Below are 27,212 nucleotides of genomic sequence, written 5' to 3' on the forward strand. Positions count from 1 at the left end.
TTCCATGTGTATAGTGCTTGTAAACTTTTAAATCCTTTCACATCTATTTAAGCCATCTGATCCTCACAACAACCCTGTGAGGTAGGCAGGTTGCCCCGTTTTAACAGCCGAGGAAACTGGTGTTGAGAGGTAAACTAAATTGTCGCACATCAGTGATGAAGCCAGGGCTAACTAGCTCTCTGGACTTGGCTACTTCCATTGTCTACCAGGCCACCACTCATGTTTCTGAAAGGTCTTTCAACTAGTGGAGACGCTTGGGAGAAGCAAGTATATTCCTACCCGTCTGCACCTTAATGGTCCATCCACTCGTTTTTTTTCTGAAGACACGGAAAAGGAGCCAGATTACCAGAAGGCAGCTGTTGGACCCGGGCCTCTGCCAGAGAAGGAAATACACCCTTGTGTGATCAGATAACTTTTGGTGTTTGAAATTAACCTCTGAAGCAACTTTTCAAGACCTAGCTGAAAAGCACTGGTTGCCTCTTCTGCCGCTGTGGCCGAGCATCTGACCGCGACCACAGCATCCCTGCGCAGCTCGTTGGCAGGGTCCTGCTGAGCGCTGGCCTCCTTGCCAATGGCAATCAGCCGGTCCAATTTTTCTTCCTCCCACTTTGTAAGTTCTCGTGCCAATCTCCTGTTTTCTGCCAACTTGGCTGCAATAGTCCTGGCCACTGACCACCTTCTTCACCTCGCCCACCTGGGAGGGGGCTCCCTGGTCAAAGGCCCATCCCCACCAGAAGCAAAAGGAGCTCTGGAGGAGGAGACTGGAGGCCGCTGTGCCGAGGCCACCCCGGGAGTGTTTCAGCCGGAGCTGGTGCAGGGGCTGGGCTCACCAGACACTCCCAGTCTGGTCATGGGGCTGCTCTGACAGGGAGGAGCTGCACCTCTGGAAAGGTGGTGGGAGCTGCTGTAGCTGGGGGTTCCTTGAGAGCTCCCTGCACCCGAGGATTCATCCCTGGAGTCCTCAAGGTCACTGGTTTCTCTCATCTGGTCACTGATCCTCAGTTGACAATCCTCCTCTGATTCCTTAACTGTTTTCAAGGTAGGCTGATGATCTGCTGCCTGAGTCCTCTTTGCTCCCAGAATGCTGGTTCCTTCTTCCCCTGGATGTCAGGGGCTGCCAAGTTCTGATTACAGTGCTGGGTCCAAGCAGCCTCCTCCATTAAGTTGTCTGCGTCAGTCACTCTCTGACTTCGGAGAAGGTGATCCAACGTATCTATAAAAGGGACAGTGTGGTGGATCACCCATACTTGTGGCGTGGGCCACATAGGCCTTTAAATATAATGCCTTCAGGACTTTGAACTTGGAGCGGCACTGACTCTCGGTGCGGCAGAAGCCTTCCTGCTGCATCCGCTTAGACACAGCCTGTTAGACGTCTGCATTGTGATGTACGGTCTGGAGGCGCTGAATATACTGTGCCTCACCTAGTATGGAGAGAAGCGTCGGTGTCTCCTGTCTGGACCACCGGATGCCCGCACTGCTATTGGAAGTGGTCACAGCGGACTGCGAAGGAAGGCTAGCTGGAGGAGGCTCCTGGGCAGCAAGGTGCTGATCTGAAGGTGTGGGGAGGTTCTGTGTGCTCCGGTCTATCTCCAGGAGCCAGCCGATTCTTCCCTCTCGGGGCTAATTGCTGAGAAGCCAGGTCCAAGGACCGCATTTCTGGCTTCTGCCAAGGATCTGCTTTACTTTCATTACTGTATTTGAAATATTCCTTATTCTACTTTGTTTTGCTGCCAATCCAACAACCTCTTCATTTTCTGAGTAAGCCAAAACAGCTGGAGTAAGTCTGTCACCTGCACCATTGGCAACTACATCAGCCTGGCCATCCTTATAGACGGCCACACAGGCTGATGTGCACCCTAGGTGAACCCCGATGGCCGCCATGAGGTGGCAGAGACGGCGGTAGCAGTAACGAGTGGTCCCCGCGCCGCAACAGCGCCCGGCCCTAGATTTCTTAATATTATATTTCAGAGAATAGTCCTTGGAATTTCTAGTATGTGATAGATTATTTTGTGCTTGCTTACTAGTGATTTATTTTCTTTTCCTCTTTGTTTGTATAGATATATGAAGTGTTTAGGATTAAAAAAAAAATTTTTTTTGAGTAAGTGTGAAAAATGACTAGATTTTGAAGCATGGAGCAGTTGAAATAAATGCAAATAAGATAATAATATCTTTTCTCAAACAAATCATACTATATTGGGTCCTGACAGTACAAAGAAACAAACTATTATTGGTGGGTAGCATTAAACATACCAATTCTGTATAAAAGGCTAATCTTAAATAGTAATATTGACATTTTGGATTAAATCAGTTTCACCTCTGAGCCATCAACATTACTATTAGAACACACCGCAAAACGGGAAGCCAGGACAGCTGAGTACATGAAGATGCCTAGAAATCCTAAGCGTGTAGTAACTGCTGAAAATTCCTACCTACATATAGTGACATGACTGAATATTTACGTGTAAGCAATATGAAAGACAGTTTTGCAGTGACATAAAAGAATAACAGTTTTATAATGAATAAAATTTAGAAAACAAAATGGAAAATTAAAAAACTGTCATTATCGTATGCTAATAGAATTATAAACAAAATAATTTTTATTTGTTTTCACTTTTTAAAATATCTTTTATTGTTATAACATTATGTTTAAATGGTATTTTAAGTTATAAGGTTTGTGACTTAATTACTGTTGCCTTAAAAAATAAATCCTGAAAGTTATCCTACCACACAATAATTATCTATGAACAAGATACGTTATCTACAAACCAGATAGCCATCTCCAAGCACACTGGTTATAAGAAGAAAATTATTCTGATAAAGGAAAATTAAGATATCATATTTGAGGGAGAAAAACATGTAACATAGCTTTCTTTTGAGTATAATTTTAAATTGTGAGCCAAAAGTATTTTCTCAGTGTTGTCTGTAATTTAATTGAATGCACTTTAAGTACAGTTAAATAAACACTGTTATATGTATAAGCTGTTTGAAGGGTACCTATAGAGTGGTCATGGGGAAATAATACAGAGAGGTGAATTATTATGCATATGCTTTCTAAGCATATTAAATCAACACATTGTCATAGTGAAGAATGTAGTCTTTAGATCTAAAATACATAGGTTTAACATATAGTCTCTAATACTCTCTACCTATATGGTTCAGTTCCCTTATATTTAAAAAGAGGGAAATGGACAGCTAATTTATAGCCATTTTAAGTATTAAATTTTATAAATAAACTATTAATAATGTTAACTACAATTAATGTTAAATCAGACAATCTTTTTATAACCAGGCTATTAATTGCTTAATTATTTCTGTTTTTCATTTGAGTTTACTTAAAGAGAGCTGTGTACCATCTAAATGGAGTCCAGAATTCATGGAACATAGCACAATTAAAAGCTCATTTGTCATGGAGCTCTCCAAAAACAACATTCAGTTTTCACTGTCAAATGCAAAAATCTGAAAATTGTTTGATATATACACATGCATGTGTTCAAATTGTTTAATTAAAAAGTTTTATACTGAGTTTACCATAAAATATAAATGTATACACAAAAGATGTTTTCAGAACAAATATGATGCTAGATAGAATTTTAGTTTGGTAAGTCAGCTTATCAAAGGCAGAAATGTTTATATATTGTACATGGTCAAAATGGAGTGGAAAACCATGCTGACAATAAATAATTCAAATATCAAACTATGTTTTGGGAATAAAAATCAGAATTTTTTTTTTTTTTTGTTAGCTTTATCCTTTTCCTCATAGAAAGTTACCAGAGGTTCTATGGATTCCTCAATTTTTTAGAAGAAAAGTAACCATCTAGATCACCATAGAGCTAAAAGAAAAAGCTGTTGAAAAAGCAAATTAATTAAGGGCTTCACAAGTCTCTGGCCCCGGATATAAAAATGTTGAAATTGTATTCTTAAATGAGTTCAAGACCGAGAATTTTGTAAAATCCATTAACCACACCCTTCACTACATGCATTAGTTGATTTCTTGATTCTTAATTTCACCATGAGCATTATTTAAATAGTAGAACCCATACTATTAAACATATAATATATTTTTAAATTAAAACAAACTTTACTTACTGCTTTCTAATTTATAAATGTATGTTTCAATCAGTAACTTATTTTTTTAATGAACACATAAAACAGTAAAATTTGGTTTAGTTAATATTTTAACTAAAAGTATAACTTTTTAATTTTACTAAACAAGACAAATTTCAGGGATTAACAGACCATTCTACTTTCTAGTAATAAAATAAATATTTCACCTCCTTTCACGAAAACGGCAGAACAAAACAGGGCACAGAAAATGTCTGTAACCAACATAGTAGCAGAATAGTTGCTGCTTTTAAGGTCAGTGCATTGTATAACCAAGTACTGAAATTAAGGAAACCTCATTGTTGGAAGAAATGGTGCTTTATCTCATCACCTGCTTTACCTCTTTTATTTTCTTGCTTGTTTCCAAAGCTCCTGCACTGCATGAACTATTGTAATATCACCAACCAAACGTTCTTGATTTTCTTCAGACTGTTGTTTTATTGAAATGTCTCCCCAAATAGGGAGAGTGATTCCTACAAAGATAATTTATGTGGACAAGTTGCTATTCATTCTGAAAAATGTAGCACAGTAGCTGGTGAAGAATGTATGCTCAATTAGCATTTATATTACTTAAGTAGATGGGGACTCATATCATTAATTTATATTCAGATAGTAATAATGATATGCACAGCCAGATATAACCATACATATTATATACTATATATGATGTATTGCATTTCAGTAATTCAAAGATGGACTTACATTAAAACCTTTATTTTAATCTCACAGTTGATGTGATTAGATGTTAAGTGATATTTTAATTGACATTTTTTTTAAATTGACATATTTTTAATCAGAGGGCTCAATATAAAATAAGCGTTTACTTTACAATTTATGCCATTTTTCAATTTCTAGCAGAATTTCCTTTTTCTAGATAATAAAACCTTGTTTATATTTCAAATGTGTGTTTATAAAAAATTAATAAACAGAAACCTCAATTAAATAGGTTCAGGAGACCAGAAGGGGGAACTCTTATGCCCTGCAAAGATAACATAACCCAACGGGAAGAAGAAGGACTCCTCTTTTTCCTGGCAACAACCCAGCCAATGAAAAGCTATAGACTCTTTTTATACAGTAGCCCCCCCTCCCCCAACTTCCTTTTCCCCACTATAAGAGAGTTTTCCTTCCCTTGCTCTGCTGGGAAGTTGCACATGGCTGATCATGGTTGCAGACCCTGAATTGCAATTCTCTACTGATCCTGAATAAACCCATTTTTGCTAGAGAAATAACAGGCAGTCTATTTGTTTTAGGTCAACAACTTTATAGTGGCAATAATGAACAGAAAAATGAATGGTTTGTAAGAGTAAAGCTTGGTAGACTTGCCCTGACTGAGGGCACAAGCAGAGTGACAGGTGGTTGACAGGATCACATTGTGTCTGCAAAGTCCATGTTGATGGCAATCATGGAATGTTTCATAGAAAATGGAGGAAGGAACTCTGGTCACCAATGACTTTAATTTTTGTCATTCTTTTGCAGTGATAGATGAAATTCTGTGTTGTTTTTTTTTTTTTTTTTCAGAATTGTCCTGGAATGAATGATCAAAGTAAGAATTGCAGTTAAACAGGTAAGTAATTAAAATGTAACAACTATAATGATGAGATGATGATAATTACAATAATCTGCTTATCCATCTATCTAATATGTGATTAGAGGAAAGAAGAGGCTTATGCCTATTCATTTAAGAAGCTGTCTTGGTTTATCTAAGAAAGGAAATATTCATTCCCTATGCAGAGAACATTGGGAAGGGAGCTTTCTATCATCACCTTTATAAAGGAGTGGATGTTTCAGAGACTGACATCCACTGGGTCATGACTTATTAGAGGTATAGAGGGTTCACTTTATTAGACATCAAGTATCATTTAAAACACACTACATTCCTCTCCCTCATTCTTCTTGTTCTTCTTGCTTCATGGATTAATAGGAATCAGGACATTTACTTTCCAAGATGGAGTCATATGCTCTCTGTTCATTCTTCTCTCAATCAAGACTGGTAAAGACTCTTACCCAAGTCACGAGCTGGGCAATCAAGGCTAGGTAAGAACTAAGCAGAAAGGACAGAGCATTTATCTCTCTCTCTACTGCCAAGGCTAAGTGAGAGAGTCAAGCCCACAGCCTCATCCTAGGACCATGTGAACAGATTTGAAATTTTTTCAAAGACTCTGTTATCTTGCTCTTTTGTTTCTGTAGACACAGCAGAGAGTGCAAATCTCACACCTAAGATTTGCATAATATCATGAAAATATAATTTAGCCTTTGTCATAAAACATATTCTCTAATATATTTAGCTACATACAGGTACATTTTTGTATACTCAGAAGTCAAAGAAGAGAAGGGTTGAACACATCACAAAAATACTAGCAGGTATCATTACTAAGTAGTTATTATTTTATTCCCACACCATAATAAACCCATTAGATACATTTTCTTATTTAATCCACCCAACATTTCTAAATTAGCCTCTATATTTACCCTTATTTATTGGATAAGGTTACAGAGCCTCAACATGGTTAAGTAATTCACTAAGATCTTGACAGGTGACAAATGGCAAAGCCAAGATTTCAAACCATTCATTCTGATTCTGGAACTTAAATTCTCACACTATATTAAACACAGGCCAGTCTTTTTGGCTCAGTGACTCTGAGAAAGCAGCTGCTAAGTGAAGATCACAGAAGTTTCTTACTGTGATTCAAGAGATAACTGTTGTTCCTTCTGTAGTTTCCTTGCTGGCATGTGAAACCATGGACACCAGTACAGATCTGGAAAAGTTTGCTTTTGATTGTGACTGTCATCTCCATGGGTGGATTGTGGCTACAGACAGTAAGGTGGTAGATAACAAACATGACTAAGGACATAGGTGTGTTTCCAGATTGGTCAGGAGGCGTCACAGACACAAAGAAGCCTTGACTAAAAGAGAAGGCTAGCAGATTGCTTCCTTACATCCCAGACAGCAGGGCCCCTCCTGTCTTAACTTTAGGTCCTGGCCACCCAGACTGGTTTCCCTGGATACAGGAGCTTCCCTGCTTAGATAGATTGAATCATCAAGTGTGTCTGAATTTATTCAGACAAACTCAAAAGGACAAATGCTGTCTGAAAAATATGAAAGTTCCTATTTTTAAGAAAGTGAACACAAATAGATTAATTTTTAATATATTATATATGACCAGATTTTATCTAGTTTTAGTTATTTTATAGTGATCTTAAATTCAATCTTAGGAAGATTGTAGTAGAAGTACCCATGTTCTAGTAACACATTTTTTGGCTTTGAAAAAGAGTATTTGAAACAGATATTGTTTAACAAATCATTTTATAATCTTACTATATCAGAAATCACCTGAAAATATAAGCACAATCTATTAATTTCTCTTTCTAAAGAATGAATGCAAATATGGAACTCAAGGAGTGTTACAATTGTTATTTTCAGAGTATCAAAATAGAAATCATGTATTTTCATTTTTTCTATTATTCACAGAACATAGAACACTGTCTTGCATATAAATTTTTCAGTATTCTTTGAGATAAAGTTGCTTTCTCCCACTTCTGAGTAGGCAATATAAAGAGTGAATCAAATATCATTTTTACCATTCTATCTTAAATACCTATTCAGTAATTCTACAATCTTTTATTTGGTTAAATTGGCCCTTATATAAAAGTACTTTCAATTTTGGAAAGAGAAAGATAGTTGACTAAGACTGCACTAAGCTGGGAATTCCTAGTCAGGACAGGCTAAAAGGGGAGAAATCATAAAGGAAGTCTAAGGGCCAGAAAAATGATTGTGGTCATAAATCTGGACCCTAAGGCAAGAGATTGACACCCCAAAGCAATGCCCAAAATGTCATGGGGAGCATAAGCTTGACCTGGTTTGCTGCAATGACTTCTTAGGGAATCTAATCTGTTGAACTGGAACAGGGTGGGGGGAGGCAGGAGAGTAGTATCAACAGTAGCTTCTAGGAAAAGACAAAATTTGGGTGTTGTCTTTTGTTAGGAGCATTTCAACAGACCACAACTTGATGGAAACAGAGCTAAATAGAGCAGTTCATGTTATTATGATTCCAGGCACTAGACTGGTTCAGGAAGAGTTTGATTCTCAGTAAGGAAAATGGAAAACAATTTTGAAACTTGTGGGAATTGATGTTAGGATAGTGCAGCTGGATGGATACCTAAGGACTCCTACTCCTAACTCAGGCACGCCAAATACAGGGTGTCTGTGATCCTCCTGCTGTGTGTGGACCTGAAAAATGTCACATAAGCTAGTTGACCATCTGGGGTATAACATGGAGGTGTTTCAAATGTTAAATGATCCCCGCTGTATGAAATGACATGTCAACCTCACACAGAGAATGCATCTGTTACTTGGGGGCAGAAAGCATGTGTCCAATATGAGAAAAAAAAAAAAAAAAGGTCCTAGGAAACTACATCACATATCTCAATACCTTGTGCTTTGCCTATACATTTCATTATATGTATATTTGTACTTATGAGTAAAGCTTGATACTCTAAAAAGATGTCCAATTTCTGAGATTCGGATTTGACAATTTGATGTTTCCTGCCAGCTCAATATAACATACTGCAACCAGCTGAAATAAGAGCTTGTAAGTCACTTCCACAATGAATCATGAACAGCTTTTTCATTTCCTTATAATCACTTCATGGCTTATTTTCACCTTTGTCTCCAATTTCATTGGTGGGGCAGATATATACCCTATGTTCTATTTCTGTCATGATAGGAACGATGTATTATAGTAAATTTTACATATTATATTACCAAGCAATTTTGATTTGAAAATAGCTTATGTACTATGAAAATTGCAGTCACTTGCTTCTATTCTTTGAAAATAAATAGAGTGTATGTCTAAGTGACAAGTACAAACATAACAAAATATCTAACGATGTCTAGAAAATCCAAAATAGACTGTTTCCTACCTTCCATTTCATCATTTTCATGTTCACCCACTCCCTGTTCTGTGTTCTTGGGGTGCACTGGCCATGTTACAATTCTTATGGTCATGTTCTCTCCATCCACAGGGTTGTTGCACATGTAGAATAGACTTCTCCAACTGGAATGTCTCTCAACTCTTACCCTGCTTCATTTCTTAGACTTCAGTTCAAGCACCATTTCATACAGAAAATCTTCTTGAACTACCCATGTTAGTTTTGAACATAATTTATTCCTGTTATGTACTCTCACAGAATCCGATGACCTGATTTCATAACCCATATTGCAGTTTTATTTGCTAACTAGTTCATTCAACATTTATTGAGTATTTTCTATGTACTACATACTGTGCTAGGCAATAGGGGTAAACCAGTGAACAAATTAAACACAATAATTTTATGTGTATTTTCAGGATTATTTGATTAATTCTTGACTTTCTCACTATATTGTTTCTTAAGTGTAAATGGATCTTTAGTTAAGAGCAAAAGATTGGATCATGTTCGGTTACCCTTGTTCTTCTCCACTAAGTTCATGTGTTTAACAAATTAATGTATTAATTTGATTAAATCTAATTATATTTAATGGACATTCTCAACTAGCCAACTTAATTATCTCTTTGTTTAATTTTAATAAAACTGTCAGACTTTAAAATTTTTCTTTTGGACAACTGGAAGGTGACCATCTACCTTAGTATTTCTCAAATTTATTTGAACAAAATAGTTAGCTGAGGCAGGGAGATCACAAGAAAATCTACTCTCCCTCCTCTCAGACTGCAAAAACTATGACTAAAAGAAAATCAAATTCAATCTAAAGGATGTAGGATAAAATAATAATAATTAGAGGAGAAATCAGTGAAATTAAAAACAAGAAATCAATTTAAAAATCATAGAAAATAAAGATGGCTCTGTAAAAAGAGCAATAAAATTGTAAGCCTCTATCCTGGGTACCCAAGACAAGAGAAGACATAACTACTAATATAAGAAATGAAAGGGGCCTATCAATACAGATCACATGGGCAAAAAATAGTAAAGGAATATTATGAACAACACTATGCTCACAAGTTTGAGATGGAACAATTTCTTGAAAGACACAATATACTAAAACTTACAGAAGAAGAAATAGACAATCTAAACAGGACTATATATATTAAAGAAATTGTACTAATAATTGATAACATTACAAAAAAGAAAGCACCAGGCTTGGATGAGTTCACAGGTGAACTCTAACCAAACACTTAAATAAGTAATTATACTAATTTCCAACAATCTCATCCAGAAGCAGAAGGAATACTTACTAACCCATTCTTTGAAATCAGCATTACCCTAAAACCAAAACCAAAGACAGTATATGAAAAGAAAGCTAAAAAGCAATACCTTTCATAAACACAGATGTAAAACTCCTCAACAATATAGCAGAAAATTAAACCTGCAATACATAGAAAGAATTATACACTGTAATTATGTGGGATTTATTTCAGGTGTTCAAGCAGGTTCAATTTCTGAAAATCAATTAATGTAATCCATCATATCAACAAGAATAGACAAATAAATCAATGGCCCAGAATAGAGAGTCCAGAAATAGATCCACAAAAATATTTTCAACTGATCTTTGACAAAGGAGAAAAGACAATGCAATGAAGAAAGGATAGTTTTTTCAATAAATGCTGTTTGACATCCACAGGCAAAAATGTAAATCTAAAAATAGACCTTCAGAAAAAATATGAAATGGATCAAAATACATATACTAAAGTCTAAAATATTGACAACAACAAATTCTGGTGAGGATATAACAGAAATTAACATTAATTGCTGGAGGGGTCGTATAATGGTTCTTTGGAAGTCAGTTTGGCTATTTCTTACAAAACTAAACATGCTATTATAATATGATCCACAAATCACGCTCTTTGGTATTTACCCAAATAAGTTGAAAATTTACCTCCATATAAAAATCTGCACAAATATGTGTATAGCCCTTTTATTCATAATTACCAAAACTTGGAAGAAAGCAGGATATCATTCAGTATGCCAATTGATAAATATACTGCTGTGTATTCATAAAGAAATATTATTCAGTGCTAAAATGTATCTATCAAGACATGAAAAGACATGGAGAGACCTTAAAAGCATATTACTAAGTATAAGAAGCCGATCTGAAAAGGTTGCATACTGTATGACTCTGGTCATAGCTGGAAAAGACAAAACTATGGAAACAGTAAAAATATCAGTGATTGCCAGGAGTTTGTGGGGGAGAAGGGATAAATAGGTAGAGCTCAGGGAATTTTTAGGGCATTTAAACCATCGTGCATAAAACTATAATGGTGGACATATGTTGTCATATGTTTGTTAAAACCCATATATCATACAACACCAGAAGTAAACCCTAGTGTAAACTATGAAGTTTGGTAATAATTATGTATCAATGTTGGCCCATCAAATGTAAAAAGTGTACCTATCTCACGTGGGATGTTGACAGTAGGAAAGTCTAGAATTGTGTGGGGGAAGGTGACATATGTGAACTCAATTTTGCTATAAACCTAAACTGCTGTAAAAAATAAATTCTATTTTTAAAAATGGACTGATAGGGTTTCCCTGGTGGTGCAGTGGTTGAGAATCTGCCTGCCAATGCAGGGGACACGGGTTTGAGCCCTGGTCTGGGAAGATCCCACATGCCATGGAGCAACTAGGCCCGTGAGCCACAATTACTGAGCCTGTGCGTCTGGAGCCTGTGCTCCGCAACAAGAGAGGCCACGATAATGAGAGGCCCGTGCACCGCGATGAAGAGTGGCCCCCACTTGCCGCAACTAGAGAAAGCCCTCGCACAGAAACGAAGACCCAACACAGCCATAAATAAATAAATAAATAAATAAATAAATAAACAAACCCAAAGTTTAAAAAAAAAAAAAAAAGGACTGATATATTTTAACTGGAACAATAAAAAATTTAATAGACTTAGGTTAGAAATGAGTAGTGTGAATTACCTGTATTTAAGCTATAATACACACATGCCTTAATAGCCACATATTGGATAATTTTAAAGACAAAACATTACTGATACAAACATGAATTGCAATACAGTAATTTTTACCATAAAGACTTCAGCAATCTAAAGTTATACTAATAAGGCAAAAGTCAATAATATTTACATGTTAAAAATAAAAAAAAATAACAACCAACGCAAAACACCAGTGGCAGAGATGTTAACAAAGCAAGATTCCTACAGTTATTGGAGTTTTCAAGTATCTTTATGTATAAATAACTAGCAAAGCTTTGCAATGTTGTCAAGCATTGAGCAGCCTTCCCACACCTTAGTGATGTATCAAAGTATAGACTTAAATTAACCCTAATCTTAGGCTTGCTTTAGTTTATGAGTATCAAATTTCAGTGACTCAGCATAATGTGCTTATTATTCAACTAATAAATACCAGTTTGTCATTTATGGAAGTGAATATCATTATTTATAATCTGTATCATTCCCTTGTGAGAAGCAAGAGGAAAAGCTAACTTTGTTTTTTTTAATATAAATCATTGGAGTACACTTAGTGGTAAAGTTATAGATAGACTATTCTGACTCACTTATTCAGCCTAACCAAATCTTACCAAACAATTAGATTCTGGAATTAGGTTTTTGGAAATCATGATACTTTACACAGTAATCCATTAAACAAGCCAATTAAAACAAGGAGTAGCATGGTAGTGGTGTTTTGAACATACATGCAGTCGGTTTTGCTCGTTTTTTAAGTTCCAAAGTTTAGCTCTTGTCTCTTCCTTATAGTAGTAATGCCTCAGCGATTCTCAGTAATGTAAACAGGAACACCAGGAAGAGATTTATGTTAACATCCTTTCATGCAGCTCAGCCCTCTCCTCGTTGGTTGCCAAAAAGAAATCTCATCAGTTTCAAAATGCTGCCAATATACACAATGTTATATAAGTTTGACTCCATCCTCCTTACCCAATTCTCAGTTTCCTATTTCAAAATTAACTTATTTTTAGCTTTACTTTAAAAATGTTTACAAACCCTTATTTTTAGTTCTGCTTGCTTTATTTTTGTTACAATTCCTTGTACTGAATTCATTGCAAATATTAATACATTCATACGGACTTGCATTAGTCCCCAGCACCAATCTCCAGCAAATTGTTCAAATTATCAAGCTTTAGGTTTTTCATTTGTAAATTGGGCCTAATAAGGATTGTTGCGTTGATTAAATGGGGCTATATATGGAAAACATCAATCACAGTATCTGACACATATGTCCTCCATGTGCTGGGAGTGTTCACAACTTCTGCTATTTGAATATTGTGGCGCACTTATAGTTCATATATGGCTGTACAAACTGAAGTAACCCAGTATACTTTCTAAATAAATATGTGCACCCAGTACCTCCACAAGAAATATGTGTATAATATTTCTAGAATGTGGAATAAGTATATGTATTTTGGAAAAACAAAGCCAAACCTGGTATACAATTCTGGTATACAATTCTGAAGTGCATGACTTTTCATACACATGACATAGAAAATAGCAACTCAAAGCAAATTTATAAATTAAAACATTGACTTCATATAAAGAGATAGCAAAACATTTGATATTATACAATTAGACAAATTACAAAATATTAGATGTATTACAGTATGGTGTTTCTTTTGTTCACATGGAAGTGTTTTTAAAACTCCACAAGTTCCATCTCCCTAAATAAGTATATGTAATATATTTCTAATCACAAAATATATGACTGATAAATGAGAAAGTGTTATTTTTGTAGCCTTGAAGGTGAATCAGTTGTTTATCAATTAGGATATAAAGAGTAATTCAAGAGAAGAAGGTCAAGATGGTGGAGTAGGAGGACATGGAGTTCATCTCTCTTCACAAATGCATCAAGAATACATCTATGAATGGAACAATTCTCACAGAGCACCGGCAGAATACTAACAGAGGACCTTGGACACCTTTGACAAGAAATAACCCCATATAATTGGGTAGAATGAAAGAAAAAAGGGAAAAAGAAGAGGAAAGGGAGCAGGTTGGGACCAGTGCCCCTGGAGCGTGGAGACGAAGGAAAGGAGAAGTTCTTGCATCTGGGGAAGCCCCCTCACAAGCAGGGAGATCAGTTGGGACAGAAAGGGAGCTTCAGGGGCTATTGGAGGAGAGTGCAGTAACTGGTCTATGGCAGGCAGGACAGAGTGAGACCTACACAGATGGTTCGTTCCACTGACCTGGACACCCCAGCCTGACACATGTGTGCACCGGTGTGGATGGAGGCTGGGTGCTGGAAAGTGGAGTTTGGAGAGCAAATCTGTAAAGACAACTGCCTTTGGCTACAAGGAGATAGCCTGAGGGGATGGGAGTAAGGAAATCCGCAACCTGGAATGCTTGTGGAGGTAACACAGACTGCCATAGAAGCAAAGTGCCATTGGTAAGTGACATGCAAGGGGTGGGACCACCATTGCAGCCTTTCTCCTCACACTCTGGCCCCTGCCTCCCCAGGCACTAAGAAAGGCCCCCATCAGGGAAGACTCTCTCATGCCTGTGGCTGCTGGCTCCTCCACATGCCCATCACTGCTGGGGGTCCCACAATGATGGCCACTGCACGCCTCTGTGTGCTCTCTTCACCAGGGTGGCCTCATGTGCTCCAGGGCAGCCTTGGGGGCAGACGCCTGTGGGTGACCCACACAAAGAGATGGGGCTGAAACCACAGGTGAGCCCCAGGGGCCATGCAACTAAGGAAGAAAAGCTGAAATCTCTCCTCACAGCTGTGCAAACTGCAAATTGACACCCCCTTGACCGGCTTTGTAAACTTAGCACATACAGAACATCTGAACAGACAACGAGTTCTCACACAGCTGAGACAGGCCTGGATTTAGCATTTGTAGACTATGTGGAAACATACACATGGGGAATGGGCCAGGCCAGAGTCTGAGCTGCCCCCATAGCACCCACAGTGGGTCCAGATCAATGATTACTGTAATCTTGGGACCTGACTTCAGTGTATCTATGCTGGTGGCCTGGTGAAACAATGTCTAAAAGACAACAGGGCCAATTGCCAGCATACCCACAGTTAAGGTAGGGCCAAGAGCAGTGCCAACAACAGGGTAATCTGAGAGCTCAATAGGTGAAAGGTGACACAACAGAGAACACCCACAGGTGAACAGCTCCAGAAGAGGAATACTCAGTGGCTTCCCTCTCGGTGGGAGTGCTCCAATCCCTTGAACTGCAAATCAGAAACACAGCTAAGAAACAGATCTGGGAGGCTCTACTCCAACAACTAGGGAGCAGACTCCACCTCTGACAGAGCAGTGACAACCACAAAAGAGAGGCCCTGCTCAATATCCAGTGCAGGCTCTGGTCACCACAACAAAAAATATTAAACCCATGCAGACTACACAAGGATGTTCCCACATAATATAGCACTCCAAGACAGTCTGAGGGTCAGGCATCAGGAGGAAAACCCCCCAGAGCATTTAGCCTTGAAGGCCAGCAGGGTTTGAGTGCAGGAGCTCCACAGGGCTGGGGGAAATGGAGACTACACTCTTGGAGGGCACACACAAGGTCACACTTGCATGGGACCCAGCAGAAAGCAGTACCTCCAAGGGAACCTGGGCTACACCTACCTAGGGGTTTTAGAGGGATCTCTGGGGAGTCAAAGGTCAATTGTCACTCACAGTGAGGGCAAGGACACAGATAGCAGAAGCCCCAGGGACTATTGATTGAACTGAGATCACCCAGAGGTCCACATTTTAGCACCAAGACCCAGACTCATGGAACAAGCTGCAGTCCCCAGAGCTGGAAAGACTCAGAGCAAACAACCACCAAGATAAGAACACAGCCCCAACCATCAGAAGACAGCTGCTGAAAGTTGTACTGAGCTCACAACCACCACAAAACACACTCCATGACAGGGCCACGACAATCAGAGGGACAAAGCCCAGCTCCACCCACCAGAGGGCAGGCACCAGGACCTCCCACCAGGAAGCCTCCACAAACAGCAAACCAACCTCACCCACCAAGTGGCAGACACCAGAAGCAAGAGGAACTATGATCCTGCAGCCTGTGGAAAGGAGGTTACAAACACAGAAAGTCAGACAAATTGAGATGACAGAGAAATATGTTGCAAAGCAAGGAACAAGATAAAAACCCACAGGAACAACTAAGTGAAGAAGAGATAGGCAATCTATCTGAAAAAGAACTCAGAGTAATGATAGTAAAGATGATCTAAAATCTCGGAAAATGAGTGGAGGCACAGATCAAAAAGATACAAGAAATGTTTAACAAGGAGCTAGAAGATTTAAAGAACAAACAGATGAAAAATACAATAACTGAAATGAAATACTCTAAAAGGAATCAATAGCAGAATAACTGAGGCAGAAGAATGAATACGTGAGCTGGAAGACAGAGCGGTGGAAATCACTGCCACAGAACAGAATAAAGAAAAAAGAATGAAAAGAAATGAGGACAGTCTCAGAGACCTCTGGGACAATATTAAGTGCACCAACATTCATATTATAGGGGTCCCAGAAGGAGAAGAGAAAGAGAAAGAACCTGTAAAAATATTTGAAGGTATTATAGCCCAAAACTTCCCTAACGTGAGAAAGGAAACATTCACTCAAGTCCAGGAAGCACAGAGAATCCCATAAAGGGTGAATCCAAGGAGGAACACACTGAGACACATATTAATCAAACTGACAAAAATAAAGACCAAAAAAATAATAATAATAATTAAAAGTAACAAGGGAAGGGCAACAAATATATACAAGGGAATCCAGATAAGGTTCAGCTGATTTTTTAGCAGAAACTCTGCAGGCCAAAATAGAGTGGCACAATACATTTCAAGTGATGAAAGGGAAAAACCTACAACAAAGAATACTTTACCTAGCAAAGCTCTCATTCAGATTCGACAGAGAAATCAAAAGCTTTACAGACAAGCAAAAGCTAAGAGAATTCATCACCACCAAACCAGCTCTACAACAAATACTAAAGGAACTTCTCTAGGTGGAAAACAGAAGAGAAGAGACCAAAAGAGGAAGGGAAGAAAAAAGACCTACAAAAACAAACCCAAAACAATTAAGAAAATGGCAATAGGTACACACATATTGAAAATTACCTTAAATGTAAATGGATGAAATACTCTAACCAAAAGACATAGATTAGCTGAATGGATGCAAAGACAAGACCCATATATATGTTGTCTAGAAGAGACCTACTTTAGACCTAGGGACACCTACAGACTGAAAGTGAGGGGATGGAAAGAGATATTCCATGCAAATGGAAATCAAAAGATAGCTGGAGTAGCAATACTCATATCAGACAAAATAGACTTTAAAATAAAGACTGTAGCAAGAGACAAGGAAGGACACTACATAATGGTCAAGCGATCAATCTAAGAAGAATATAAAACAATTGTAAATATATATGCATCCAGTGTAGGAGCACCTCAATATATAAGGTAAATGTTAACAGCTGTAAAAGGGGAAATCAAAAATAACATGATAATAGTGGGAACTTTAACACCCCATCAACTGACAGATCATCCAGACAGAAAATTAATAAGGAAACACAAGCTTTAAAAGACACATTAGACCAGATAGACTTAGTTGATATCTATAGGACATTCCATTCCAAAGAAGCAGAATATACTTTCTTCTCAACTGCACATGGAATATTCTCCAAGATAGATCACATCTTGGGTCACAGGAAAAGGCTTCACAAATTTAACACAATTGAAATTATACTGAGCACTTTTTCAACCACAATGTTATGAGATTAGAAATCAATTACAGGAAAATAAAACTGTAAAAAACACAAACACATGGAGACTAAACAATGTTACTAAACAACCAGTGGATCACTGAACAAATCAAAGAGGAAATCAAAAAATACCTAGAGGCACACAAGAATGAAAACATAGTGATCCAAAACCTATGGGATGCAAGAAAACAGTTCTAAGAGGGAAGTTTATAGCAATACAATCTTACCTCAGGAAACAAGAAAAATCTCAAATAAACAACCTAGCCTTACACATAAAGCAACTAGAGAAAGAAGAACAAACAAAAGTTAAAGTTAGTAGAAGGAAAGAAACCATAAGGGTCAGAGTGGAAACAAATAAAATAGAAAGGAAAAAAAATAGCAAAAATCAATGAAACTAAAAGCTGTTCTTTGAGAAGATAAACACAATCAATAAAACTTTAGCCCGACTCATCAAAAAAAAAAAAATATATATATATAGAATTCAAATCAATAAAATTTAGAAATGAAAAAAGAAGTTCCAACTGACACCACAGAAACACAAAGGATCATAAGAGACTACTACAAGCAAATCTATGCCAATAAAATGGACAACCTAGAAGAAATGGAAAAATACTTTGAAAGACACAACATTCTAAGACTGAAGCAGGAAGACATAGAAAATATAAACATACCAATCACAAGTACTGAAATTGAAATTGTGATTAAAAATCTTCCAACAAACAAAAGTCAAGAACCAGAGTTCACAGGTGAATTCTATCAAACATTTATAGAAGAGTTAACACCTATGCTTCTCAATCTATTCCAAAATATTACAGAGGAGGGAACTCTCTCAAGCTCATTCTATGAGGCCACCATCACCCTGACACAAAAGCCAGACAAAGATATCACAAAAAGAGAAAATTACAAGCCAATATCACTGATGAATATAGATGCAAAATCCTTAACAAAATACTAGCAAACTGAATCCAACAACACATTAAAAGATCACACACCCTGATCAAGTGAGATTTATCCCAGGGATGCAAAGATTTTTCAATATCTACAAATCAATCATTGTGATACACCACATCAACAAATTGAAGAATAAAAACCATATGATCATCTCAGTAGATGCAGAAAAGTCTTTTGACAAAAATCAACACCGATTTATGATAAAAAAAACATACTACATACTAACAATAAAACATCAGAAAGAGAAATTAAGGAAACAATCCGATTTATCATCGCATCAAAAAGGATAAAATACCTAGAAATTAACCTACTTAAGGAGGCAAAAGACCTGTACTCAGAAAACTTAAAGATAATGATGGAAGAAATCAAAGATGATCCAAACAGAAGAAGAGATATACAATGTTTTTGTGTTAGAAGAATCAGTATTGTCAAAATGACTAAACTAACCAAAGTAATCTACAAGTTCAATGCTATCCTTATCAAATTACCAACGGTATTTTTCACAGAATTAGAACAAAATTTTTTACAATTTGTATGGAGAAACAAAAGACCCCAAATAGCCAAGGCAATCTTGAGAGAGAAAAACAGATGTGGAGAAATCAGACTCCCTGACCTCAGACTATACTACAAAGCTACAGTAGTATAGTACTGTATGGTACTGGCACAAAAACAGAAATATAGATCACTGGAACAGGATAGAAAGTCCAGAGAAAAAGCCATGCACCCATGGTCACCTGATCTATAACAAAGGAGACCAGAAGATTCAGTGGAGCAAATACAGCCTCTTCAATAAGTGGTGCTGGGAAAACTGGAGAGCTACATGTAAATGAATGAAATTAGAACACACCCTAACCCCATACACAAAAATAAACTCAAAATAATTAAAAACCTAAATGTAAGCCTGGATACTATATAACTCTTTTATCCCTCCCAATGAAATCAGGAAATATTTAATTAATTGAACCTACAATTAAATGTTAAAGTTTTGGATCTTATAAATATCCAAATACATATGCTGCATATAATTAAATATCATTTTTAAGTATTAGTCCTAACTCTTAAAAACAGATCTTTTCTAAATAAAATGTGTCTGTTAAATTGTTTTTACCAGCTTTCTTATATATAATTCATTGACTTGTTTGTGTCCTCATGTTATTCAATAGTTTATATATATATACTATGTGCTTATTTGAAAAGTGAATATACAAATCCATTTGTAATATAGTATAGAATGAAATATGAGCCTAAGTTCTTCAGTTTTGTATTATCTATTTCAATATTTAATCTTGGGCAAAGTTTGATAAAATCATTTTGTAAAATTGTGATTTCTCTAAAACAATTCCCAAACTAAAAATATTATATTGAATATATACACATATATATGATTTTTGACCATGTTTTATCTACAAAAATGCAATTTATATGTGTGTATGTATTTATATACAAATAAAATTTTAAAATGGAAATAAATTTTCAGGGATAGAAACAGAAATTATATAAGCAACTTTGTTAGTGTTGCCAAGTAAAGAATGTCACTCAACATCAGGTTCTACAGGAATGAAGTCACTAGCCAATGCAGTTGCTGGACTTTAACATACTCTGAAAGGAGTTCAGGGATGAGATCAGGAATGAGGCACTCTGTGCTCTGGGAAAATCTGGCTGAACAGGCCTTCAGATAGTTAGGTATTTTCAGGAGAAAATTTTAGGAAACCAATTTCTTGCATCTTCTCATACCTAGAAAAGCACTATAATCACTTAATGGAGACATCTGCTCTTGTGATTAGCAGCAACCTTCTACCGAGATGTATGCTTCATTGCATGTACCCCATTTACCAAAGTCGTATATATACACTGACCTCCTCCGCTAACTCTTTGGAGCAATTCCTCAGAGCTATCTGAGTGTCTGTCTCCCAGGCTACAGTCCTCAGTAAACCCCAAATAAAACTGAACTCACAGCTCTCATGTTATGCATATTTTGTTTTTTCTTTTTTTCAGTCAACAGTGTCCATTTTCAAATGTAACAATATCTAGTTCATATTAGTTAAAAACTACTAACAAACTTAAAGATTGTGATGCAAAATAAATATAATATTTATGATAAACTCTAATGTAAATATCAGTCACATGTTTCAGAAATGCTGACCAAAATCTCATGATCATTTCATAATTTGTATTTGTGAGATGGCAGCTTCTGTCTGAATTTCTGCTACTATTAGGAAGTAAATAATGATAAGATGTGTAGTTATGCTCAAGTTTTCTTCCAAATGACAGTATCAGCTTTTAAAGTGTACTCTCATCAGGAAGAAAACCCTGAGTTACATTGTTTGGGACACTTACATGGAAGTTGGGACTATTCGGAAAAGGAAAATTAAATTTCAATTATTTATGAGTAAACCTGCATAGATAACACTTGATTAAAAAAAGCATACTCTGAAAATGTTCAGAATAAACTCCTTAAATTTTCATGCAAAGCTCTTAGCAGATGCTTTCCCATGAAACTCTTCTCTCTATGGTAAATTTTATATCTTTCATTATCTGGCACTTTTACACAACTTTTTCTTAAAACTTATAAAAAATTAGGACTTGAAAGTCTTCATTTAAAAACAGTATATTCTGTGGAGTCTCAAAGTCCAAAAACATAAAATTTATAACTATTATGGAGACATTTAACAAATAGCAGCAATGTATTATGATTTTTTTGAGGAAGTAAACTATAAAGAGGAAATCATGATCAGTCCCATAGCCGAACAAATAGCAAGTTGAATTTATCGCAATTCTTCCTATAAATTCATTTATTCTCATAATTGTCATTTGTGAATGCATTTATTAGCATATAAATTTAGATGATGATGATGATTATGATGACAATTTTTAAAAAAAATTGTAAATAATACATGTTAAATTGTAAAAAAATAATAAAAGTAAAATGTAAATTCATTGTTGTCACCTGTGCTCATAACATTTTATTCAAAATTGGAAATTTATAGGTCATTCTAGTTCAAACTTTTTACATTTTGATGAAATAAAAAATGCAGCCTAGAGTGAGTAAGTGATATGTCTATGTTCTTACAGGTACTTATTATTTACATATCAGTTAGAGTAGCATTCAGTGCAGACATAGATTAAATGAGTTCCTAAACACAAGAAGTTATTTAAGTTCCTGTATCTCAAAGACATTGCAGACATTAAATACTTTTATAGGGTTCTACTCTTTCTTTCTAGTGCCTGTTGACAACTTAATAGAACTGAAAAAGAGCACATTCAGTTAGCCAATGATCCCTGATTTATTTCTAAGAGTCTAGCAGTGAATGAAATATATGTTGGTCATTAAGAATGTGGGCTCTGGAATCAGACTGCTTGTCTTCAAATCTCAGCTCTCTTACTTTCTAGCATGAGATAGTATATATATGGTTAGAATCTTGGATGTCAGAACCAGACTGTCTGGATGTGAATACCAGCTTCACAATTTATTAGCTGTGTAGCCTAGAGCAATTTACAAAATCCTCTGTACTTCAATTTTTCTCTTTTGACAAAATGGAAAATATAGTAGTACCCACTTCATATAGCTTGTTATTCACTTAAAATGAGTTAATGTGTATAAATCCCTTAGAATGGTACCTAACTCCACCCGTCCACCTCAATAACTATACGTTAGTTTCAGTAATAGCTATCAGACATGTAAGACACTTAGTACAATGCCTGACAAATATTTAGTGCTCATTAAACATTAGCTCTTGTTATTTCATTTACTTAAAAACAAATAAGTGCTTATCATCAGTCAGGAAACTTGTGGATCCTTGGGATACCTTAGTAAACCAAATATTTCTGCTTTTCTGCTAACATTTATTAATGAAAATAGAAATTACACAAAAAGCCTAATTTAGAAGCAAATAATAAGTTAGAGTGTGATAAGGGATACAGGTGAAAAACATGTAGAGAAGGGCAAGGGGGTTGAGAGAGTCAGGGAAATGGTACAGGTTGCAATATTAAATACACTGCTCAAAGGAGTCCCAGTGACATGGTAACATTTGTGCAAACTCAGAAGTGAGCCTTGTAGATATTTGGGGGAAAAGCATTCAGGACAGAGGCTTTGTGGTAAAAAGTGCCTGCTACAAAGTGCCTGCTCACTCTACGTCAACAATGTGGAAAGAAGGCCAGTAGGGTTGAAGGAGAGTGAGCAGAATAGAAACTATCAGGACTGGATTAAAAGATGTAACTGGGGGAAATCAAGCAGGACCTTACAGGGTCTTGTAGGTTTTGCTTTTGTGAAGTGAGAATCACTGCACAGTTTTGAGCAGAATAGTGATATGATCTGAATTGCATTTTAAATGGACCCATCTGACTGCTGTATTAAGGAGAGATTCTCAGATGTCAAGGATAGAAGTTGGGAGATGTGCTAGGAGACAATTGAAGAAATCCAGGCTAGAGACATTGACTGTTCCAACCACAGACATGCTGGAATAGGGGAGTTGGAAAGAATTAGTCAGATTCTGGATATATTTTGAAAGTAGAGACCATAGGATTCTCAAACAAATTTGATATAGAAGAATAAGGGATGTCAAGAATGATTCTGTGATTTTTTGGTCTGACACCTCTATTGGTGCAGTTGTCATTGATTGAGAAAGGAAAGCTGAGAAGAGTAGGTTTGTGGGGGGGAGACCAGAAATTCAATTTTAGACCTGAAAAGATTTAAATGTCTATTAGTCATCCAAGTGGAGATGTCAAGCAGGCAATGCAATATACCTGCGAGTCTGGAGTTCACGAGAGCGTTCTGAGATGGAAATTTAACAGATAATAAAAATCAGGAAAGTAGACAAGATTGGAAAATGTTATAGTTATTGAAAAGAAAGGAGTCAAAGTCTGAGCCCTGGGACAATTTAAATTGAAGAGATTCTGGAGTAAAGGAAGAACCACCAGGAAAGATGGAGAATGAATGGCCAGTAAAATAGGACGGAAACTGTGGTTTTGGTGTCATGAAAGCCAAAGGAAGAACATGCAGTAAGAGGGATAAGGAATCAACTATGTCAAATCTTGGTGATGAAAGCACTAATTAAGTTGAGCACTGAAATTTGAAAGTATGTTTAGCAATATTGTAGACATAAGTGACTTTAACAAAAGCATTCAATGTTGTGGTTTTAACAAGAATATGGACAGTAAACAAAGACAACTCTTTTGAGATGGTTTGCTATAAAAGGGAGTAAAGAAGTGGAGTAGTAATTGATGGACAAAGAAGCAAAAAAGATGGACTGTAAGGGTGGGAGAAATAATGGGTTATTTCTATGCTGACAGGAATGTTAGAATAGAAAGTGTAAATGGCATGATGTAGAAAAGAGGGAAGGATTACAGACAGACATAATCAAGTAGGTGGTAGGATACAGGATCCCATGTATAAATAGAGAATTGTCCTTAGATAGGAGAAGGTAGGAAGATAGAGCTCATGAATGTAGATGTGAGTAGGTGGGTGAATGCAGTTTGGTGGTTCTAGAAGATTTCTTCAAATTACTTTAATTTTCTTCAGTTAAGTAGGCAGTAATACCATCACCTGAGAATGCAGATCATCTGAGGCATATTGGAGGTTTCAGGAAAGGAAAACATATAAAATAGTCATCTGAAGGAGTGAAAAAATGAGTAAGGGGTGTAGAATATGACTGCCTGACAGCAGCAAAGTCTTGTTGTTGCTCACTCAGCTGAATGAGTATGGTGGGTTACATCTAACCATCACTGTGGTTCTACAACAGAGTGAGAGATGGGCAAGGGAAGTCAAGGTTTTCAGGCAGGAGTGATTAACAATGAAATATAAAGTGAGTTAAGAGGGGAATCCAGACTTGAAGAGGTTTAGAAGATGAAAACATGGTAGTATCAATGGTCCAGGAGGTGTGGAAGGATTGCTGGATTCAGGGCACCTGAAGATTGGAAACAGATAAAAAGTAATTGGTCAGAGAATGGAACACATGACATTGACATTATGGAGTGTGTGTTGAATTATTGGAAATATCAAGATCTTGGTAATGACCATGGAAGTCAGAGGCTGAGGTATGGTGGAAAACAAGATCATGAGAGAAAAGAATTTCAAGAACTGAAATAACAGGGAATTGGAAAAATAATTTATGTTTACTTGAAAACACCATGACTTAAAAGAGAAGTAGTACTGAAGAGAACCAGGAAATCTTTTTAGCAATATTACTCTTTACTATCTCAAACTTCTATGAAATTTGAATCTGGAAGAAATGATGATACCTTGGGATTTATATTTATATTCTCAAACAATGATAATCAGACTTGAATAAAATAAAACTATTAAGACTGGGTATACTGAATACATATTATTGACATTTTGTTAGTTATCAGGAATACTGGGGAAAATCTGACCAGAGTGAAAAATCTCCCAAAGTAGATTCAGCACACTTGATGAAAACTAAATCTAAGAAATATATATTTTTATTTAAAGTTGCATTTATGAATATTAATAAAATCCTTTCAAGTAATAAAATTTCCTAAAAGAAGAGTTACTTCATTCTATATAAATGGGCAATTAATGAATAAAAGTAAATCAAGAAAGCTTGATAACTGTAGTTAAAATTCATTGCAAGCTACACTAAAGAATTGCATCAAACAGTAAAGTTGCATATGAACGTACTGTAGCATAAATGGCTTCATTTTGTATAAAATCTGTAAGAGATTTATACTGATTTGAGTACAGAACTAACCAAATTCTCCTTGGAGGTTTCAGCATCAAATAATAAATTTGATTTATTCAAAGCATAAATTTCAAAACCTAGTTCAATTGGCACTTTTGCACTACATTTTAGAGGCAAAAATATTTGTGGCTAGTGAAGTGAGAAACATGACAGTAATACTTGGGATATATATTTTTATCTCAGTAAACCTTTTGAACTCTGTAATGCTATTAATGTTATGTAGAATCTTTTGACCAAAAGCAGCTTAAAATGTACTGTCTTTGAGTGTTTATAAAATGTTACATATAAATTCCATTTTACTGTTTTATTAACATCAATAACAACAGAAAATTTCAGTAATTAACTCATTTCAGATGTGTAGGTTTTAACGAAATGTCATTCCTTGCTGTCTCAATCCTGCCTCCTTTCCTGAAACTTAACAGGATTGAACTTGTATTTGCTGAACAATGAAAGAAGAGGGGCTATTGTCAGTAGTTATTTCTGATAGACTTTCCCCAAGACCTAGATTTACCATAAGCCTTACAGTGGCCTGCAAGCCCCGTCAAAGATCTGGCTCCCACCACCTCTGATATCATCACCTACAGCTCTTGTCTCTCTCTGTTCTAGGCACACTCCCATGACTTTCCAAATATTTGTTCACATGTGACCTGTTAAGTGATATAATTGGCCACAATAATCTGACATTATAAAACCTGTCTCTAACATTTCTTAATCTCTCCCCCGCTTTGTTTTTCTACTTAGTGCCTATTACTAGCAACTTACTACAAACTTAATTTCTCTTGTTTATTTTCATTCCTCTCCACTAGAATGTAGGTTCCTTGAGATATAAAGTGTCCGATGTGAACATCAATTACCCAAATTTTAGAACAGTGTCTATCGTGTAATAATCAATAAGAAATATTGAATTATTGAATATCAAAATTCTATAATCATTCTGAAGTTGAGTTTTCAGAATCATATTCTTTGGAAGATCTTAGAAGTTATTTAATCTTACCTTTATACTTTTAAAAATAGAAAAAAACTTTTGAACTTTTAAAATTTACCCTAGTCCAGGGAATTGAAAAACTTTCCCATGGTCAGCCAGAAAGTTAAAGACTCAATAAGTACTAGATAACAGCTCCCATTCCCTTCAGGTAAAACTGATTTCAGGCTCCTCTGTTGCTTCACTGCTTGATAACAATGCCTACTTACTTTGGTAGGCTTCTACAAAATAACATAATCCACTCCACTAGACACAGTTGTTTCAGGAGCAGTTACATGCCAATCAAGATGAATCTTAGGATGGCTGCTAGGAAAGCACAGAGAACAGTATTTTCTCCTGCTGGATATGTATAAAGCAATGTATGGATTTGATTGCTACTGCTAGGTGCTAGGCCATCCGATCACCCTGAGAGTAATTTCTCTGACAAATTAGATGGCATAGCAGAAAGGCAAAGGTACTGAGCCCCTTGAGATAACAATGAGCCAATGGATCACCAAATTCTGAATTCTGTCCTATACCTGGACTTCTACTTATATGAGCTAACAGGTTTTCTTTTTATTAAGGGAAAAGAAAAGAAGATTTTTCCTATATTCTTGACACTTTTCTGTCCTGCCTTCCCCAATTTAGATTCTGGAAACTTCAAAAACCATGAAAGATGGAGTGTATAACTACTCATCAGGAAACAGAAGAAGGCAAACCTATGCCATTCTTAACTCCTGACTGCTAGTGGCTCACCTACAGTAGACCAGATGGGAAAGGGGAGTTACTTCCAGTTCAGTGTGTGTGTGTGTGTGTGTGTGTGTGTGTG

The 27,212-nt window shown here is 36.4% G+C and overlaps 1 pseudogene; it reads right to left on the reverse strand.

The window, feature by feature from the left end:
* Nucleotides 1-342: 342 nt before the first annotated feature.
* The window catches only part of LOC137751859 (myb/SANT-like DNA-binding domain-containing protein 7), a 68,356-nt pseudogene continuing 41,486 nt past the window's right edge, over nt 343-27,212 (reverse strand).

This window comes from Eschrichtius robustus, chromosome 18 (genome assembly GCF_028021215.1).
Source record: "Eschrichtius robustus isolate mEscRob2 chromosome 18, mEscRob2.pri, whole genome shotgun sequence".
In the NCBI taxonomy this organism is placed as follows: Eukaryota; Metazoa; Chordata; class Mammalia; order Artiodactyla; family Eschrichtiidae; genus Eschrichtius; species Eschrichtius robustus.